The sequence below is a fragment of the Dermacentor andersoni genome, chromosome 2 (assembly GCF_023375885.2).
Source record: "Dermacentor andersoni chromosome 2, qqDerAnde1_hic_scaffold, whole genome shotgun sequence".
Lineage (NCBI taxonomy): Eukaryota > Metazoa > Arthropoda > Arachnida > Ixodida > Ixodidae > Dermacentor > Dermacentor andersoni.
In genome coordinates this window covers 133,467,753-133,489,473 of record NC_092815.1, presented here as the reverse complement: position 1 = coordinate 133,489,473, position 21,721 = coordinate 133,467,753, and the positions used below count along the sequence as shown (strand labels likewise).

General features: G+C 51.0%; 1 protein-coding gene across 3 annotated transcripts in view; it reads right to left on the bottom strand.

Annotated features, from left to right (window-relative positions):
- Positions 1-21,721, bottom strand: part of Ptpmeg (protein tyrosine phosphatase Meg) — a 320,358-nt gene that overhangs the window by 207,974 nt on the left and 90,663 nt on the right. For 2 of the 3 annotated variants that reach the window (XM_050187531.2, XM_050187532.3), the window contains exon 2: positions 7,808-7,896. The gene's annotated coding sequence lies outside the window, so the exon portion shown is untranslated. Of the gene's footprint in view, positions 1-999; positions 1,122-7,807; positions 7,897-21,721 lie in introns of all 3 variants that reach the window. The other variant, XM_055076238.1, reaches the window with a different exon arrangement.

Sequence of the window (21,721 nt, the reverse complement as noted above, 5' to 3'; positions counted from 1 at the left end):
GTTAGAATCAACTTATTTTTTTTTTAATTCACGAGCCTCTTTTCACCACGTTCCGATGGCACCTTTACTATCTTTTCACTTATGCAATAATCGCCAAAATTCGCTCAGACTCGTAACGGAAAACAAGGTTTAAAATGAGGTGCGACACCCCGTTCTTTACCGGCAAGCACGCTTCCACGTCTGACAACCAAGCACTGCGACAAAGCTAGAGTTAATACGTGGCGCTCCGATCGAATAGATAACAAAGACCGCATGTGTTCTTAAAGCCGCCCCGTCACGAGCGAAGGGAGGCTGCTCACTGAAAATCACGCTTCGGAGGAAGAAAAGAATGTGACGTCAGGCGTCGGCACCACATGGGGCTTGTGAGAATGGCCATACAGCTTAAATGTAGTGAAAATTTCACGCGAACCTTTTTCCTTTCCTTAGCCGCGACACTAAATGGTGTCGCCCTTGACAACCTGTGAAATTTAAAATCGCTAAACACAAGCGTACACCACACCGAGAAAGCTGAGAAAGGGAGAATGGGGATGGGGGGACAGCACACATTTTTTAAAGGCTTGTCCTGAGCGAACGCCCTTAGTGGCATAAATACGTATTTTATTAACGATGATTTACCTTTAGCCAAAGTACACAAGAAGCTCTAAACTTGGAACACCAAAGACTGACAAGCAGCACACTGATTTTAGACCACAGTGACTTTTTCAAAGACTCTGCTGCTGACGATTCTGTCTGCTTCATGATTTTGTCTGTATGAACTTCCGCGAAGCGAGTAGCCATCACCTGGCGTCCTTTCACCATCAGAAGTCTCCAATGGAAGGTTCGGAGACCTACGAGCGAAAGTTTTTCGCGATCACTTCATTTTTTTTTCGCAACATCTGACGCAATGTTAGCAAAAAAATAAAATGAGCTCTAATTCGTAAACTTTAAGGAAAATTCGGGAGAGCTGGCATCTACAAGAAATGCTGAGTTATCTGACGTGGAAACAACAGAGGACCGAACCCTTATCGCGGATAACGAATGAAGATGCACGGTGTTTGGTCATCGGGTCGAGTGGTCTGCGACGGTGGCCGGACGTGGAATGTCAGCTTGCTCCCTTAGGTAACACGTGAAAGCTTCGACACCTGCGAGGGTATAGGAAGACGCAAAATAAGCAAGGCTCGAACGCTCGTTCATGTGTCGTTTGTTTATGAACGTCCTGTTGTCCGCCACATTTTGGAAAGTTAGCTTCGAGCCAAGTGGCGTAATTCATACGCTCAGACAATGAAAAGGGATTACTTGAAGGTAACGTCGCCGACTACGTGTAAAGCAAAGACCTTGGGAGCCTGGCCTCGCAGTTTATTAGCTGAGACAGCCATATTGGAGCTCTTCTTCACTACCTAAGGCAACAGACATGAGTGCTCGACTGTAGACATCCTGCACCTAACTTAGTGCATGTGAAAGTGCGATATAGACTAATGTTTTCTTTCTCCCTTTCGCTCCCCCTTCCGTCTCCCCACGTGTAGGGTAGCAAATTGGACTCAGTCTGGTTAACCTTTCTGCCTTTCTTTCCTTCCTTTATATATATATATTTATACATATTTATTTATATATACTTTTCGTGAAGTGCACTTTACGCGTCCAGCATAAACGAACCTTCGCGCCATATGTATATATATATATATATATATATATATATATATATATATATATATATATATATATATATATATATATATATATATATATATATAAATTCTGACGTCACGATCCTTCTCGCACGCTGGCGCACCACGACGCGACGGCCGCCATATCGCCCCAAGGTGTCCTTCATTCCTTCTTTTTAGCCGGCTCTTCGCAGGGATACAAAGGCCCGGCTTTATCGGCGATTGCCAATCGGCGCACAAAGCACAGCGCTTGCACCCCTGGCCCACCAACGACAGATATATAGATTAGCTGCCAGCGGTATACGCAAGCTGCTCTGCCGAAACGCTGCTTTCATTGTCGTGGGACAGAGATACCGTCATTTGGAGCACTTAACGATAGAACTAGGTTGCATCAGCGCAGGAGAGGGAAGAGCGTAGCGCTTCCGATCCCTTTAATCATCGAACCAAAGAAACTAATCTCTTCCGACGCACGCGATTAGGCGGGCGGCGCGCAGTGTTCACGAGGCGATGCTTCGTTTCTGCTTGCCCCTCTTCCATTCCAGGCCGGTATAATAGGGGGCTTAAATGAAAGTTTGGAAATATGCAGCGAGATTAAACAGCGACGACTTCCTTTTTTTCTCTACTGTTTCCTGAACTTAAGTGAAACAGGGCATCCTGCAAAACGAGATGAGAGTCGATCAGCACATTACGGTTTTTCCAACAGACAACCCGCTGACAGGAAAGCACGGTATACTGATTGGGTCGGCTCGGGCTTTCGATGGCGCTTCCGCCGGGATAAGCTATTCTCTGCGGCAAACTCGCTCAACAGAAAGCTTGCATGCATTGCCGTGTATAGCAATGCTACACTGGAGGCACTTTACGGCTGATTTTACTCGGTTGCTGCAGTCTCTCTCTCTCGCTCTCTCTCTCTCTCTCCAGCATATGCACTTTTGTTAAAGAAAGCCTCACGGACACGCACCACGCTCTAGGGTGCCTCACTGTCCTCCTCACCCGGAGCAGCGGGCGAGGAGGACATTGAGGCACCCTACCACGCTCGAGACGACACTGCGGCAGGTGGCTGCTGGCAAAAGTTCGCCTAAGCTTCCCCAAGCGTAAATGAGAACAATGCTTGCGAGCGCATACCCAGGTGCATTGCGACTCTTCGTTTGCCTTCCTGCAGATGGCGCTACCTGGCCACACGTCTCGACGAGGTGACGCGGTAACTAATAACAGATGAACGTCAGCGCTCAGAACGAACAAATGGAAAGACAAGCTCACTAGCCAGCGGAGTTCAGTATTACAGCCGCGACATGAGAGGAATACCGTAAACGCGTTTGAAAGTAAGCCGCGTGTGAGGTTTTTCGAAAGCTTCGCAAACGTAATCACGCTGAGACTGCACCAGAAAGAGCCTATACTGACGTCCCACGTCAAATGAGCTACAAACCACCGCCAAGCGCATAGAGGAAGCCATGCGGCTCACATGCAGTAGGCATGTCACGTATCGATTTCCCGTGTAAAACAGTATCTATAGTAATACTGCCCGGAGGCGTCGAGTAAAGTCCATCGAAAGCACGGAGCATGTCCTCCGAGATTTTTCGGCGCTACACATCGCGCAACGCCGGATCTCGGAGGCAATACAAAGAAAGAGCATTGCCCGCTGACCATCGGCAATTCCTGCGGCCTTGCAGCAGTTTCGTCGCGTCACCGCTCACGCGCCTAAAGAAAAGAAGAATAAAAAAATAGCCGCAAAAGCCAGGATGCGATATTGAGGAAAAAGAAAGAATAATACAAAAGACAATAGACGAGCGAAATAGATATCTGGCTCTTCCTGAGAGAGACTTACGCGAGCAATCGGAAACGAGCGTATCATCGAGGTATCATCCAGCGTATTCCGAGAATGCGGCGGGAGTCGATTTATAAGGAGCTCTATACGTGCACGATGGCTCGCCCTCCAGCGCGCAGACTGCAGGTCGTCGTCTCGTATCAGGGGGACAGGGAAAGGGCGACGCGTCGCGGTGTCACACCTTCTAGCATGGCGGGTCAAAACGCCGGCGCGCGCACCGCGCCCACCTGGAGGACTCCAGCGACACCGACGGCGCGCACGCACGCAACCACGGGAAGAGAGAGAGAGGGAGACGCGCTGTCTGCCCGATCAAGGACGACGAGCCGGCAGAGAAGAGCTGCCCATTGTTCACAGTAGGCACGCTCTCTTGTCTTGCACGGGCACCGGATCTGCACAACAGCAGCTACCGCGGGAGACGAGGGGGACAACGGTGGAACACGAGCGGCGCGTCGCGCCGCCAACCGAGAGCCCCGTTTTGCTTTTCTTTCTTTCCTGTTGCTCTTTTTCTTCAGTTCCATCATCTGCCAAAGAGCGCGGATAGCGCGAAGTAGAAGTATAAGGGGGATACTCAGGATATCAAGTTAGGAAAAACAACTGCGTACCAACGATTCACCTGTAGGCACAATGAGTCGGGAGTTATTAGGCTGACGAAAATGCATCATTGTCGTCTGCCGACGACGTAGACGGAGACGGCGGGGACGCTGACGACGAATTGTGAGGAAGCGTTGCATCGTACTGTATACTTGAAGCGTTCCTTGCGAGTTATGTAGGGCCGTAAGCGTTGAAATGACGGATGCTGGAAATACATTTGTGAACGATACAACTGCCCCCCGACACGCTTATGCCAGCAGACACATAGGACGGTTCCCTGTAAACGCTATATATAGGGCGGGTTGGTCCGCAGGAGCGTCGGGGACGTGTTGGGCCAACCCACCAGACGAAATGCGTGCTAACGCGAGCCGGTAAAGCTACAGGTATGGGTCTCAGCCCGACTTCTGAACTGACGTGCTCTTCGACTTTCACGGGAAATTAAGCGACATAACGCGATGCGATACGAAGCGATCGTGCACGCAGAAGTGGGGGGTAGTGAGAAACGGTCTTAGTATCGCTTCTCGCCTACAAAATGACGTGCACAGGCGATGTTCTCGATCGCTACAACGCACAAAGCGGGGTTCGCGTCATGCCACCACCCTGCACCGTAGCTAACCAATCGCCGGACATCAAAGGGATCAAGCAAGAACTGCAAGCTACAATGCAGGTTCCACGGCGAAGCAGTAGCTCGCGGAGAGCGAAGTTAAGTTTTCTCGCATTCCAACCGGATAACTTACGATGTTGCCTAGCCGAGCAATGTGCGCTCTTGACAACGAAAAGCACAAATGCCCAACAAGTTCACTCTTTCGCTGCAATACTCGCTGCCGACAAAGCCGCTGTATTATGGTATAGCTGCTGAAAACACAGCACTGTCTGCTTTTTCTATACACCGCCACCATGAAGCAGCCGGATTTCAGACGCCAGTTCTTGAAAGAGTCGCTCTGTATAGCGTATGCGGCTGTGTATAAGTACCAAACCGTTAGCTGCCTTTGACCAGTCTTTCGAATAAAAGATAACAAGCTAAGTGACACACAATATCGTCCACAATAGAGCTCTATAGACGATTTCGCGCGCGCGATGGCAGCAGCGATCGTGCAGCCGCAAGAAACATTCGTTGACGTGATTTATGAGTCCGCTGTGCCAGAATGAAAAGCCTGTTTTAAGGTTGTTTCGACGAACGGGAAGTATCTTTTTACATCTTCAGATAAAAGAAAGGCGCACAATGCCGACAGACTAATATTTAAAATTTTTCGTATAACTTGCGGCAAACTTAATTTGTAATATCGTGCCTGTGCACAGAAGGAAAAGGGTTTAAAATCTGCGGGTTTCTGTTTTACCTCGCTCCTGCTACTCGCCCTTGAGTTTATCGCCCGCTAAATTTAGCGGGCTATTTCAATAGGAAATACAGGAAGCCATCCAAGGCCTATAGGCCTTAAATATATGGACTCATATGGATTCATATATGAGTATACCGCTTATCTGCAATATACAGGGTCTTTCAGCGAACACTTTCAAAAATCTTCCGTCCAGCGCGGTATAGTGCCAAGGACCGCATGACGACGTTCAACGAACTTTTCACAGTTTCACCGCCTGGCTAGAAGGACTTTCCCACCACCGCACCCGGGGCTGAGCCGAGGGGAGGCGGTGCTGTTCAGACAATTATAAACTGGTTCCTTACCCACTCCAGTGTTAATGCATCACCTGTACCCATAAGTATATGTGAGTGATGTGTGCCGCGTGTGCCAGCGGGGGAGGGCCACCCTGACGCACATCCTATGGGATTGCACCAAGTTCCCCGACCAAGCTTCGACAAGTACAACGATTCCGCCGCGACTCGCGGCTGCGGCGGAATGCTACAACCACGAAATCCAAACCTGGGCCGTCCAGCAGGTCTCGGCGGCTCTTGAAAGACATAGGCCGAGCGAAACCGACGGAACGTTGCCCCTCAGCGCGACCGACCGCGGGAGTAACAGGCGCTGGAGTTGAGTAGAGACCACCCGCTGAGAAGACGTCAGGGCCCGCGTCGCGGCGCCATTTAGTCATGGTGTCGTTCTGCAGGCGACTAAATAAAGCTCTCTCTCTCTCTCTCTCTCTAAGAGTTTTCTGTGGCGGATATCACAATTCTAGTTCATGAGCTGGTCTAGTCGAAGCGGCGGACAATACTTCCCAAAAACATTGAGATGCAAAACCGACTAATTACTAAAACTTCACTAATTAAGTTTCTAACTAATTACATTATGTCCCATATTGCAATTTACAAATTCTCGCCGTGGAGTTCGCAAGGCAGATGCGCTTGGAACGAATCTTCAAGATGACACCAGTTCCGAGATACAAATTCCAGAACTTTGAGGAGAAGTGCATTGGCGTTCCAGATAGTTTGTTGAGAAAACGTCGTTTCATGCACTGAAGCACACAAGTGACTGGAACTCCAATGCATTTCTCCTCGGTAAGTTCGGTAATTTATATCTCGAAACTGGATTCGTGCTGAGAATTCGTTCCAAGTGGATCCGCCTTGCGATGTCCACTGCTAGAATTTGTAAATTGCAATATGGGTCATAAGATAATTAGCTAGAAATTTAATCAGTGAAACTTGAGCCAGGTCCTCCTTTTTCTAATCCCGAGAAAAAATAATGACGTCCCTGCTGGCGCCAAAGCTACCCCGGACTTTTTCCTTATTTTTCCACTTCAACCCTCCCACCACCGCGAAACGGGAAACGGAGCGAAAGAATAGTACACACACTCTGACCGCACCTTTTCAAGACGACGAGGCAGCATGTAAAGAAAAACTGCGCACAACACGTCGTCAAGCAACTGTACGGAACGACATACGGCCCGTAACGTATACGCGGCCGCTGCGCGAACACTCACCGCGCACTGCGGTAAACACTGCAGCATGGTAACGTACGACACGAACGTCGTACCTATTCGGCAGCCCTACATTTTCTAGCTTTGGAACTAGGCGCAAGACAGATAACAGAAAAGGGGCGAGCGCGAACGAGAGGAGAAGTACAGAAAAAAGCCAAGACACCCGCGAACGGAACGAACAATATTTAAAAAAAAAAGAAAATAAAGAAAGAGAGAGGGGGAGAGGGCTCGCTAAGCTCCACCGGCTCTAATGTTGCTGTTGCTGTGCTGCTCCTACCGGTGCACGGTCGACCTACGGCAGCGCACTTTAGGGATCCGACCAAGCACGCCAAAAGCCACTGCAACGTACCTGCATGTGCGGCTGGGCAACACGGCGTGGAAAAAAAAAAAGAAATACGAAATTCATTACCTTCCCTCTCCCCCCCCCCCCCCGACCGACCGGGCCCACGCACTAACGCACACTAACGCCGCTGAGTGCCTTCTTTCCCATTTGTGTCTACGCGCTCGTGACGTGACGAGAGCAGTGCTCCATTCGTAAAGCCTTCTCCTTTCTCAGAACTGATGGGCGGGTGTTCACGCCTACGCAATAAACTACACGCAGGCGAGAGAGAGACAAAAAAACACGTAAAGCAAGGCGCAAGCCGCGACAAACTAGCACGAAACAACAAAAGAGGCAGCTTTTTATACTAGAGGAACGAAGCAGCGACAGGAGCGGGCTGAGACCACTCGTGGCTGCTTGTGTTTGTGCCCACATTTTTTTTTTCTCTTTTTCTGACCGGCGGTCATCGGAGAGGCAGACATAGAGGCCCCTGGGACCAAGTGCGGCTGAATGATGTGCACACACACACCACACGCACTTTGTGGCTGTACGTGTTTCTGACCTCACCCGAGGAAGGCGGGCGCCGTGCTGGGGCAGTCATCCACGGGCAGGTGGGCACGTGTTCCGCGAGCAGCAGCCGCAGCTCACCACCGTGCCTGCAGAGGGGAGAAAGAAGACGCGAAGTGAGCGAGGTCATGTATAGTGCACACACACAATCAAGTGATACACGCGAAGACGCCATATAATAATCTCGCCCTTGCCAAGCCTTCGAAGAGACACTTATGTTGCACGGCAACGCGGAACCATTTTTTTTCAAGTCTGTCTGCGTTTATTTGGCAGAGAAAAAAAGGCCGGTTACTAGAGGAAATAAACAAAATGTAGGCCAAGATTTCCCTTTCTTATAATTTCGAGTTAAGCAACAGGCCATGGCCGTGGGTTGGCTAAGTTTCAGAACACGCGCAACGTGCATGCGTAATTACGAACACGACAACGCTCGTTCATTCTCTCTCTCTCTCTATTTCGTTCTCTCCTCCCTCCACCTACGCCTCTTCTTTCTTTCTCTCTTTCTTTCATATTTAATAACTAAGGTGCCACGTACAGTGCGCACTATAGGCGCCTGAAAGCGGCGGGCGAGGACGTCGAGGCACCCTATTTGCATCGCTTGCCCTCCTAGCTAGTTTAGCGCGAGTAGTTTGTGACTAAAACAAATACTCGCCAAAATGAAAATGGGTTAATCTACAGGTAAAAGGCAATCTGACAGACCGGCCACCTTTGCTAATAATATGTCCGGCATGAGGATTGTCTGCAATTTTTTCTTGCAATCTACTTTGCGCCTAACAACTTTTGCGCGTGAATTCGGGCCCAGAGTATTAAGGTAATGATACCTATATGGCCATTAAACATATGCAGATCACCATTCGACAGAACGATTACCACAGCCTTCCGGATAAGCTGCGAAATTGTGTTCCGATACCCAATTTCACCACCGCCGCGTCTTATCAGTGAAGTTTCACGCGACGTTCAAAACTTTCCCCATTTCTCCCGTTCGCGCGCGCCGTTTATCATCGGCCGGCCGCATTCCCCGATAGAATGCTAGGAGTCCCGACTGACCTGCGATCGTTCTTACGAAACGTCCTCGTTTTTGAACGCACGCCAAAGGGTCAATTTAGATGATTTGCGTCACAACTCGCGACCCCCCCCCCCCCCTCTGCCAGCGGCGCAGACGTGCGCACGCGCGTGCAACGGTTAACGGGACGCGACTGGCGACCGGCAACACTCGGCGCCTTTCCACCAGTGTGCGCGCCCTGCGAGTCCATCGACAAAAGGACGCCGACGCGAAAGAAAAAGGCGCGCATACATCATCTGTGTGAAGCGCGGGCGGAACGTCGCTCGAAAGACGGTCGGCCGCCGGCGATGCAGATTGGGCGAGGTGGGGGGGGGGGGGGGGTTCAGAAGCGCGATGCGCACACAAGTGTGCGCGTGTTGGCGGCGTGCGGCACAGATCCAGGCCATGCAAACGCGACGGTCTCGTCTCGCGCTCTCCGCGCGCGCGTCGCGAGGGCGAGGAACCGCGCGACAGGAACTTGACGTCAGGCGCCGCCGACCTCGCGGTAAGGAAGGGCACTCGCTCGCCAAAAGGTATGCGCGCGCGCGCAGGCGAACCGCATACATATCTATACGCGGTCCAAGCCGAGCACGGCGTTTCGGGACGCAAAGGCACGCACTGGCAGAAAAAAAAAACCGCAAATGGGACGTTGCATGCTTAGCTAACCCACTGACTGCGCTCCGCACGACTCCTGGAGCATGGTTCGATTCGAAGCAGCGGAAGACACGATCGGGACTGCGATTTGGGCTTTGTTGGGACGTCGCCGCGAATGTGTTTAGTGTATAGCTCAACTTGGGTCCCATACGTGGACGCAGAGGAGGAACAGGACCGGCACACCTATAGCGCTGCGAGCGCATGGCTCGTTCTTCCTCTGCGTCCATAAGTTATAGAATCGCGCTACACTAAATGCATTCATGAAGATACACGTTACTATGTACCACTCTACACGCGAACCAATAAACGACTGACCTGTCGTAGCAAGAAGCCGCGTCCCACAAGCTTCCAACAGGTTCCCCATACGGTCCCGACAGATTCCGACAGCCAGTGCAGCCATCTTTCAGACTGAGAGTATAAACATTGTACTAAGCGAGGCCGAAAGGGCGGAGGACGACCGGACCTCGTCGTTTTGTGTTCGTTAGCCTTCACTTATAGCCCAGCTTTTTTTTTATACATTTACAGCACCCCACAGAAGGTCTGCACGTAGTTTCGGGCGCGGCGTGTCTGCTACCTGTTTCACTAAAAATTATTTTTTACACGCCGAGGTAAATCCATAACTTTGACGTTCTGCGATACTGAGCGCAAGGCAGCTACATATAGCGCGCCCGATCGCCGGCTAGGCGGCCGCATTCCTATATGGAGAGGGATGAATGCGGAAGCGCCCGTGTACGGAACTTCTGTCCCACGGTGAAGAATTTTATGTAGCTGAAGTTGTTCGCCAGACGAGAAGCATAAACAATCCATGGGCGCATTCGAACCACTGGTACGAAAATCATTGGAATAATTTCCGGCTCGGAGAGCTTCTGTACATGCCGCACAGCAAGTCACGTGCTTTTTATTGCCCGCCGCGTGGCGGTCACAATTATAGTTGGGCAGAGACCACAAAACACTCGTGTACTTAAGATAGTGGGGACACGTTAACGAGTCCAGGTTGCCGAAATTATCCCGGAACCTTAGAATCAGTACGGCGTCCTTCGTAGTTCATGAGACGTTAGACGCGACGAATCATTACTAGGCATGAACGCTGCTGACGTATCTGTCATAAGAAAGGCTTCTGAAATGTTCTACAGCTCAGCTTCATAAAAGCTTTGAAGGCGTGCGCCGTTGAAGAAATACAGACGAGCACACATAACAACGTAATTGATGGCTTCGAACTCAGCAATATTATTCTCTGCGCGCACAGAAATCGCAACGTACGCAGTGAATATGCCCCCCCCCCCCCCCCCCCACACACACACAAAAAAAAAAAAAAAAAGCAGTCACCGTCCCTGCATATAAACATGAGTGAAATGTTTCATAAGTGGCGTGAGCACTTGGAACACCGCCTGCATGTACCGCTGTTATACAGGCGTTCAGGCTTATACTCCTATCATCGCGTGCGCATAGCGTAGCTCCCGAAACGCACGACCTTTCTTATGACATACAGTTGGCGAACCACTCGCTTCCATATATACCAGAGTGGGGGAGGGGGAAGAGGAAAGAAAGAAGAAATAAAGAAAAAAAGAAGAAAGGGGAAAACATCGGCTGAGAGCCAGGCACGAGAGAATCCTCAATCGAACAGTCTCAAGCTGTCGCTCCGAACGCGTCCCCCGCGACAGGGCGGCTTTGGCGAAGCAATCCCCGCACTGATCGTCGTGATCTAAACGAACTAGGCACCTTCACCGCTCGTCAGCCAGGCGCAAGCTCACACCGTGTAGTGATATAAAGGACCAAGGGCTAAAGCGCAGCGGTATAGCATCGGCGGGAAAGCAATGCGCATCGACAACATATAACACGGAGCAAGGCCGCAATACGCTGTTCCGGTCCGACAAGATTGGGTCGCCAGCGTACAGCGGAAGCGTTGCCGCTGCCGCAACCGAGGAGGAGGGAGGCAGATACGCCGTTATGAGAGCGAGCCGAGGAATGAAAGAACGACCTTGGGAAGGGAAGAAGCACTTCGCAGATTTCGCGCCACTTCCCCAGCCGGGGGCGCAGACAAGGGCGGCAGAACGGGGGGTTGAAAAGACTGCCAGGGTCTTCGTCCAGTTAATGAACTGAGAAGCGGCGCTTCGCGGGTGTACAGTGGCCGGCGGCTTTCATCTATCACTACGGCAAGGAGGGCAAGTGACTGCTGCGCTGTACGCAGTCGCGTGTCGTTGGGTGGCCGAGACGCGGTAAAACGGGAGACGGGGAGCAATGCATGCAGGCACCGACGGGGCTTCTCGTCCCCATAGAAACGCGGCCGTTCGGGTTGATCTCGTTCGAGCCATGCGAGAGGCCGGCGTCGCTTGGCCGATCTCCGAATTGCGGCATTCGTCGTCGACAACGGGCGCGCGGCAACGTTGAAGCTAATGCCAGAAAAAGCAAATAAATAAATAAATAAATAACAAAAAATAATAAAATAAATGCAATTCGCGACTTAGCGCTAAATGCGAGAGAAGTGCGTTAGCCTTACGGGTCCAATCGAGGTCCCGTAATTACATTTGATGTCTCGGGATCCACGATTTGAACCGCGTTCACCAAATTGCAGTGTTGTTCAGGAGCTCACTCAACACACGTCCTGTCCATCGAGGAGCGAAGTGCAACCAACGCTGGCTCGGCGTAGACCAACGCCAGCTGCACTATCATCATCATGATCATCATCAGCAGCAGCCTATTTTCATGTCTACTGGCAGCACGAAGGCCTCTCCTAGCGATCTCCATGTTACCCGGCCCTGTCCAGTGCTAGCTGATTCCCACCCTTCGCCTGCAATTTCCCTAACTTCATTACCCCACCTAATTTTCTGCCGTCGTTGACTGCGCTCCTCTTTCCTTGGCGCCCGTTCTTTAACCCTAACGATCCACCAGTTATCTGCCCTGCGCATTACGAGACTTGCCCAGGTCCATTCCTTCCTCTTAATGAGAACTAGGATATCGGCGAGCCCCGTTTGCTCTCTTTTTTCTTTTTTTTTTTCGTTCCATCGCTCTTTGCGCTGTCCTTAACTTGTTCTCGAGTTTCTTAGTTAACTTCCAAGTTTCTGTCCCATATGTGAACACGTTCGCCACGTGACCGACATCCCACACTTCACACGCACATTTTTTTACTCTTTGGCACTCCTCATGCTAACGCACTAAAAAACACACACAGAGAGAGAGAGAGAGAAAAGAAAGCAGTGGAAGAAGTAGTAACACAAGAAAATGGGGAAAACAGTCTCGAAAGGACGATGGAGAAAGTGTGTATGTGCCGACCTGTAATTAATTGCATGACCTCACAAAACCCAAACGGAGCTAAACTTAAAAAAAAAAGCAAGAAAACATTTTATGACACAGTTATACTCCGTTCCATACGTAGCAGTCAACGCTGTGGAGGCTAGAGAGACTTCTTGCACTGGCTTCGTTCGCACTTGAATATAGTTCGATGTATTTTTGGCCGCAATGGTGCGCCACTGTTTTTTATATAGGCTCAGTATTGAATGAAGCAAGTTTTAACCATTAGAAACAAACACACTGTGGCGCACGGCTGCTAATGCGTTGTTTAAAGCCATTTTTTATTTTTATGTACGGGTTTTTTTTTTTTTCCAACCCGTCACGAGGAGCCTCACGTGCCTGCTGCGCAAGCGAACGCTGTTAACGCGCAGCAAAGCACGAACGGAACGCACGGAGTGATAACGTTTCTCGACCGAACCTCTTGCGTACACCTTCCACAGCGTTGACTGCTATGTATGGAACGGAGTGTAGATGGGGCTATGAAGTTTATTTTGGTTCCACGATTCGCCAAGAACCTAGAAAAGGAAACTAAAGGCGGTGCATCACCTGACTAAGGCCTGCCCTTGCCGTACAAGAAAAAAACAAAACAAATGTGTTAGTCTATATAAAGGATTGAAAAAAAAAAAAACAAGAGGTGGAAAAAAGAGATGAATATGTCGGAGCGATGCCAAATGCTGCGACTAAAATAAAGTGAGACCAAAAGGCAAGTCCGAGGCATTTACACTTCTACGGCGAAACACACGACGTTGACGGTACAGTATGAGGTGTTCTTTTGCACTGCACCGTCTACTCCTTTACTGTCCGGGAATTTCTTTTGCCTCGAGAACGTGAAACGCAGAGGAAAAGATACTCGTGCAGGCGAGTCCACGCTATACAAGAGAGCGCAGTAGAAAAAAAAAAAAAAAAAAACATCATCAGTCTAGTCTAGCCTGATGGCTTAGTCACACGAGCACTAGTTATGGCCTCCGTAATGTTACGGGGTTCTTGTTAAGAAAAAGAAGAAGAGCGGTTACGCTCAACCTCCGTTACGGCCAACCGAAACGATCATTTAACAAGTAAACGTAAACCAATTTACATACGCAATTAATGCAGTTAACGGAGTATACAGCGGCCAGCTTCGCTTCGCAACCGACCACAACAACCGCGATCGCCCGTAATTGTAGTTGGTAACCGAGTTTTACGCGGTAACGTTTGGTGCGCCCGTGCAACTGCCGTATAATATCAGGCAGAAGTGCGATGCGCCTGCCCGCGTCGCCTCGTACCACACACGCAGGCCTGTTCAGATTTACCGTGCGTGCGCGCGCGCGCACCGAACGATTCGTTCGCGCGGGGCAAGTTGCACCTTGCACCTCGACGAAGTCGGGTATCAGTGCGCCATTGTCCCGCACCTGCTATTCGTCTGGAACCACCGGGGCGCAGCAGACGGCTGCGATGAGGGGGGGGGGGGCGGTGAACCGGCGGTTGGAAACAAGACATTCGAGCCACGCGCGGAGGCAGCGCGCACGCGGGGCGAGACACAGTCGAACAAAGAGCGCTACGTGTCCGGGCTACCCGAGAAGACTTTTCCGCAACTCGATCCGCGGCGCGGCCCGACGCCTCCGCCGTCCACCAACACACTGGCAAGACGCGCAAGCGGTGGGCGAGAGGGAACGGCGGGGGATGCTGGGCCGCACTGAAAGACCCGCGACGCAAAACGAGTCCGCGCACGCACTCCTAGCGCCGCGGTGCAAGGGGCAGAGGACGAGGAAGACAAGACGACTCCAGACGTCGGGCGAAATCGCAGGCGAGAACCGTTGGCGGTTTACACAAGAAAAGCGCACCAGGAAAAAAAAAAAAAGGGGGGGGGAGCAGGCCCAAAGAAAAAGAAAAAAACCATACGAATGCTCGTGCGCCGAGTTTTGCGTACGCGTGCCAAGGATCGAGCGTGCCTGCCTACAACCGCGACTATAAAATCGAAGTAAAGTATAGCTTTAAGGAGGCACAATGCCGTGAGCAGTGGTGGACAGAAAGTAGTGAGTTGCTATCCCATCAAAGTCTGCGCGTGTCTGCCGCAAGGTTGAACGGCCCAGAAATGAAGTGCGGCGTCTCTGGACACTCTTCTGTCGCGACAGAGCTCGCCACCTGAAACATAATGATTCACTGGGGTATGTACTATGGGTGTGGGCGATCTACCGTTCCCATTTGCTTTATTATTTTTTTTCTGTAGATGTAGATCCTTAGAATAATTGCAACTTCGGGTACCAATCACCCTTCCCTTTTCTTTCTCTATGTTTCTACCAACCGCGGCAAGAAAGCGAAAACAACCGTCCATGCTGGGACCCAAGTAGACGAAACAGAAGTACAAAGTTCATGTCTCTGGCGGCTCCTATATCCAACGCCATATTTCGTGTGCGTGACAGGGAACTCGGACCGCTTTCAGACGACAACCCAAATGTGCCCGACAAAAGGGGGTCCCGTAGTTTCTAACTACGGGACCTCCTTCTGTATATACTTATAATGTAATTATCCCCATTTTTGCCTTGAATAAACTGAAACTGATTCTGATCCCCCTCTATTGCACTCTGTAGTTATTTTATTCCTATAGCAGTTACATAGACACTCCAGGCGCATTTCTGTCGTCGCAATCAGTGTCGCCGTGATGTTCCGTAAAAAGTCCAAGGACGATAACATCGTCGCCACGAGCTGTATGTGCGAGTAAAAGCGTCCGTGGGTGAGCCGACGACGGTGGTTCAATGTGGCGCAAAGCGGGGAGGAAGCGCGTCGTCTTCCGTCGCACGCAAGGTGTGTATATATATATATAAGGAGAGAGAGAGAGATAGGAGGTTCTACTCCGGCGGCAGCTGTGTATCTGCGATGGAGACAGAGTGCGCCGAGTGCTGATAGCGTCGTGTGAGCACTGTTCTCGCCGCTTAGTTCGCGTTGCAACGAGAGGCAGCACGAAGGTCATTTCTTTCGTTCCTGCTGCCGCGCTATTGCCGAGCTTTGAGCGAGTGTGCGCGGTCATCGAGTGAGATGTGTCCATGTTTGCTTGTGCGCGCGTAAGAACATGCTTGTTAATTTAGTTAGCGAATGCTTAAAGGTTTATAGGGCCGATAGAACTACTGTCTCTATTTCGTATAAGTGTCTACTAATTTGCTATCGCAATCGATGCTTTGCATTTCGGGCGAAACTGCACCTTTTTCTTTTCGCTCCACATACTATCTTAACGAGCTTTCTCAGTATACACGATATATACTTTTCGCACTGAGGACGTGCCCAGCCTCGCTGCGTCTACCAATCAGAGGCGGACCTGTAATGAGACCGAATGGAGATGGATTCTTCAACGATCTTATATAAAAGAAAATGCTCCTCGTTACATCACAGGTGCGCGAGCAACGACTAGGAAGTCCCATTAGGCCAGTAAAGGGTCTGAAAAGAGTAAAGATGTTTCCGTGGCCTGCTGAACGCATTAAGACGACGGAGAAAACAACCACGAAATTTGTCGACTAATTGGAACACCCGACACGACTGTGAATAAGAACACAGAGGCCCAAAATGGGAAACCGGCTCGCGCCGGCGCTGCTGTTCCGTGGGCGCGTACCGCCAGCGAGCAAGAAGAGCGCACGACGAGGAGGCAGGTAGGTAGGCGATGCATGGCGTGCCATGCCGCGGCACGCCGTGCTGATGCATGATGCACCGCTCGCGCGCGCACGGGAGCCTTTGCAGCGCTGCGCCGGTTGCGACTCGCAGGTGCGCGGCGTGCCTTCGCCGGCTGCGCGAGGTCCCGCGCGGTGCGATGGCCCCGGCAAGTGCTGTACTGCGTGCGTGGCAGCCGAACAGGGCAGATATTCTTGGCCGAGGAGAGGTCTCGCTGCTGCCGCTGCAACCAGCGGCGGGAAGAAATACCTGCTGCGCGCCAGCAGTGCGCTGCTTCTCACGGACGCCTCCTCCTCCTCCTCGGTTGCCTCCACGCACACACACGCTCGCCTCACATTCTCAGGCGCTCTCGACACGCTCAGCGAAGAGAGAATGGAAGCAAAGACTTCCACCCTATTAAGGCCATGACCAGAGAACCATCAGCTGTGAAGTCGAGGCCCTGTTGCGTAGCGCAGGTAAGCTCGAACCACGCTTTGTCCGACGCTTCGTTCCAGCATAGGCGAGAAATCAGCTATATATAGTAATATCCATGGTAATCGCTTACGAACGGAGTCGATGCCGCGCCGGAGACAAACTTCGAATATGTGCGCTCAGCAACAGTCATGCGCTCGTGTTTGGCAAGCAAGAAGGGGGAGCAGGTAAGCCGAAGAAAAAGTTGATGATCGACGCTCACGCTAAAAGACAGAACACGCGAACGAAATAGACAACGTATACGCAGTACACAATTTGAGACGCAGCAGCAATTCAACACCGAAGCTGTATATGACTCGGATCCAGGGATTTGTTCGTCTCCGTCGACAAAACAGTCGACAAAAAAACCATCTCATGAATTGAAGCGAAAAGTGCCTATCTCCATTGGAATTACGCATGCAAGGCACACCCCAGCATTAGTTTCAATAAATAAAAGCACAAAACAAATGTAAAAACAACATGATAGATAATAACGCGCGTTCGAGCAATGCGAAGCACTTAGCGCTCGCCGCATGCGTTTCCCGGTAAAGACTGCGGTTGCATAAGGCTGCAGTTGCCGGAAAGCCGCATTTGTAGCATACGAAGCAGGGAGTGACGTCACTACACTTCCATATATAAAAGAAGCACCCGCCTAGCTAGCAAGTGATTTCTTTGTGTTGTGATAGCGCTATGGGAAGACCACGCATAGTTTGAACTCTGGAAGAGCAGCGTGAACACGACGGGCGGCGACAGGAATAACGTCAATACGCACAACGGCGTCGTGCTCAGGCTTGGTAGGACCTAGTTCAAGGCTACGTCACATAGGTCTATCGGATCAAGTGATATTTCACAGCTTCGCTGGCCAACCACCTTCATAGCGTGGATTGGAGCCAATCTTTCTTTTTTAACTCTTTTGGCTACTTCTTGACGAAACTATGACATTGCAAATATAATCGAAGGTCACTCGGCGTTTACCACAATTTAGGCGCAACCTAAAGACTTCGAACACCGGTATCGAACGCGCGCTTTTGATAGCCACTTGCAAAAGTGTTGCTGCTCATGCGCGATAAATGTATACTTGGTGTAAAATATTCTCAGACTAGAAGAACGAAGTACTGTTCCCAGACAACGCAGGCGTGTTCTTAGTCGTCACACAGACCAAACCCTGCACAATTAATCGTATACTCCGCGCCCTCGTAGAGCAGTTATACTGTCGTAGAACGGACTGGAGGGGGCAATCAACGAATAGCCGAAGCCGTAGTCGCGAGGCAGCAATTGCCAGAGAAGAGTGCCATACAGTTTCCTACAAGATTACCGAGAGTGAAATCTCGCGCTAGTACGCGTCCATGAGAACTTCAAGTATTGCGGATCAACTGTACCGTGAGAACAATCGGCAGTACATGTATATGCCCACACTTCGTTTTTGGTTTCCAAGAGCTTGGTCACAACTTCGCAAGATGTCGATAATATTCAGAAAGATATTGCGCTTGAAACGCAACAACTCGTAATTATTACGCGTATGCAATTAAACTTACGGCCACCGTGCATTTCGAAAAAAATATATATATATGATTCCTCACAAATTTGGAATGATGAAGCGTAATAAATAACTCCACGGGAACGTAGAAACACGTAGAACGACAGGCGCGGACAAATCCACCCAATAGTCATCGTTCTCGCGGCAGCTGAATGATCGCAGCGCCAAATTTCCCTCCGACAGCTTTTAATAGGAAACTGTGGAGAGAGCCAGCCACACGCCAAGTGCATGATCTGAGTGTACGAGTAAACGCGCCCGCGAGCTTGTCGCAAGAAAGTTTGCCCGAGGCAGGAGATGGACGGCAAAAGAGCGCGCGCGGTGGTGACAGCGGCCGCTCGGGGGAGAAGCGAAGGATGAAGACGCGCAAAAGAAGCGAAAGAGAGAGAGAGAGGGTGAAGGAGGAGAAGGGACCGAAGCGCAGCAGGCTGCTGCTGCTGTGTGTGCCAGTGCGTGAGTGCGCGAGCACTGCGCAAGCCGACGGTCTTGCCCTCCCCCCCTCTCCCTCCCTCCTCCGACGTCAATGAAAACGAGGCCGACCACGGTTGCGGGGTTGCCCAAGATCCGTCGCGAAAGGCCGCACGCCCACGCAGGGAGGAGCTGCCAAGCGGCGAAGCATTGCGTCCGCGTTCGCACCGAATAGAAGACTCCGCATCCGATACAGAATATGCAAAAGAAAAGAAACGCCGCGGAGCTCAACGCGAACAGAAGCCCGCTTTTCTTACATTCCAGAAACGTGGCACAGACGTGTTGCCCGTTTTCGCGGAAGCCCGACGACGGTTCACGGGTCTCCACTACACACGCCGCGGCTTCGCCGAAGAAAAGCACAGAGGAATAAAGTGCAAACGTTCGCCGGGGCTGTGACGCGAACCAGGGACCGTAATCTTAAATCGATCGCTTCCGGGGGATACTTTCGCGTGAGGCAACGCCACAGCCAGAGCTCGACGACTGGCCGTGTCGACTACGAGAGAGCACGCGCGTTGACGTCATCAAGCTTCAGCCGCCCGCGCTGTTAATGTAGCAGTTGACTGTTGCGTGATGTGGAAAGTAACGATGACGTGTGTGGGTGTGTAGCGCCTCTATCCAGTAGGTTTCTTTTTTTATCCGGTTTCGCAGAACAGAGACTCGATCGGTGGTTCTCCAAGGGTAAGAGAATAAAAGTGAACGAAACACCAAAGGAAGCGCGATCGAAGAGAGGCAGAGATTTTGATGCGGCGATGAGATTACAAAATTCGCGGACAAAGAGTCGACTCACTTGACGCGGAAACTTGGGTAAGCGGGGATCTTTCAGAGATGCCTTCTTGGTGCGATGGATTGATTTAGGCTCACGATGCATGATGGACAGATGATGAGTCCACTGGTGCGGCCAGCGGAATGTGCAGTGGGAGTGATACCGAAAAGTGAGAGACCGAGGACACGGCCCCAGACAATCTGGTCTATCACCAGTCCACTCCTCCGGTCGAAGCCACTGGGCCTCCCCGGCCGGGTTGCATCGCTGCTGCCACGGCGACTCTCTACCTTTCTCTCTCCTTCTATCTCCTTCACTCCCATATCCATCCCCCTGCTGGCGCTGAGCCGTGCTATAGCTCGCAAGGGTTGCAGAAGATAGTGCCAGCCTTTCCTCCTTTCCCTACAAGAACCACTTCTCTCTCAGCACCCTATAATCATCATCAGCCTGTTTTATGTCCACTGCAGGACGAAGGCCTCTCCCTGCGATCTCTAAATGCCCATGTCCTGCGCCAACCGATTCCAACTACAGCGCCTACGAATTTTCTAATTTAATCACCCCACCTATAGTCTTCTGCCGTCCTCGACTGCGCATCCCTTCTCTTGGCACCCATTATGTAACCCTAATGGTCCACCGGTCATCTAACCTACGTATCACGTGGCCTGCCCAGTACCATTTCGTTCTCTTAATGTCAATTAAAATGTCGGCTATCCCCGTTTCCTGTGAGATCCTACTGAGAAATCAATCAGACGCGTACCGCTTGACGAGTCTGCAATGGCGCTTCACGAAGTTCAAGGCAGCATACCGTCAGTGACAAGTCGAAATTCCCAGGGAATTACGATTTCCGCCACTGGGCTTTTCCTCAAGTTCTGATTTGTTTGACAAGTTCTAAATCAATCAGCCTTCATAGGGACGAGTGACAGGAGTCGTCAAGGGAGGGGCGTTTCTGAAGGCGGCCAATACGTTACCGAGTTGCGAATTATCGCTGGACTTCTGTCTAAGGGTGGTAGGCATGCACTTCGTGGCATCAGGTGAGTAGTTTCACCCAACTTTTTCTTCATGCGAGAACGTTAGCTGGTCGGAGGCCAGTACAGCACCTCCTGCTAACAGCTCATCAGCCTAGAAGGCCGGGTACACGAGCTCTTCTATAGTTTAGGTAAAGGCGACGTACTTCAGTGCCCGATTGTAGTTACGCTGCACCTTGCAGAGTGCGCGTGAATCAACTGTACTCACGTCGTCTCTCTCACTTTTCACCATTACCTTTCCACGTGTAAGGTAGCAAACAGCGTTCAGTCATCCTCCCTGTCTTTCCTTCTCTCTGCTTCTTTCTTTGAGGTTTATCAGAGTTGCACAAATTTTCTTCTGGTGTACGGTCAACTGCCAACAACCCTTTTATGGCATTTACGTGACAACCGAGCACACACAGAAATTATCAGGCGAACATATACGCGTACTTACTGCACGAAATTTACACTTCCCCTTCCCACCATCACTTGCACGCCCAATGTGTTTCATATTCGCTGTAATTATTTCCTTATCACCTGAGGCCCTGAGCGTCATATCTGTGGATAAGACGGTTGCCACGCCTCAAACTTGCGCGTCTTCTTTTCTCCCTTAATTATATACGGGCCCTGGAGGACATCGTACTCAGCACGTCGAGATAAACACGTCAGAGAGCAGATGCGGGAAAGAACACAAATGGGCTTTTCTATAAAATATGACATGCGGGGATCGTGAGACTCAACTGCGTCACCATTTATTGAAGGCAACAATCGCTCGTGGCGACCTTTTGTCTGTCAAGGCAACTACGTGGAGTTCCCAACATGGCGTCTAAAAGCGCGCGCGCAAGAGAGAAGGAGAGAGAGAGAGAGAGAAGTGATGAAATTACGCGGGCGTAATCTGGGTCCGAAGAAGTGAGGCAGCGGGATCGCCAGCTGCAGCCTCGACGCTTTTTCCACGTCGTGTGTATCACATCGCTCCGGACGAACGAATTGCGTTAGCGTAATGGACCGGCCGCGAAGCGCGCGCTCGCGCCACCGTCGCTTGACGGGCGTATGGAAAGGCGCTAAACTTGCGACGCAGGCA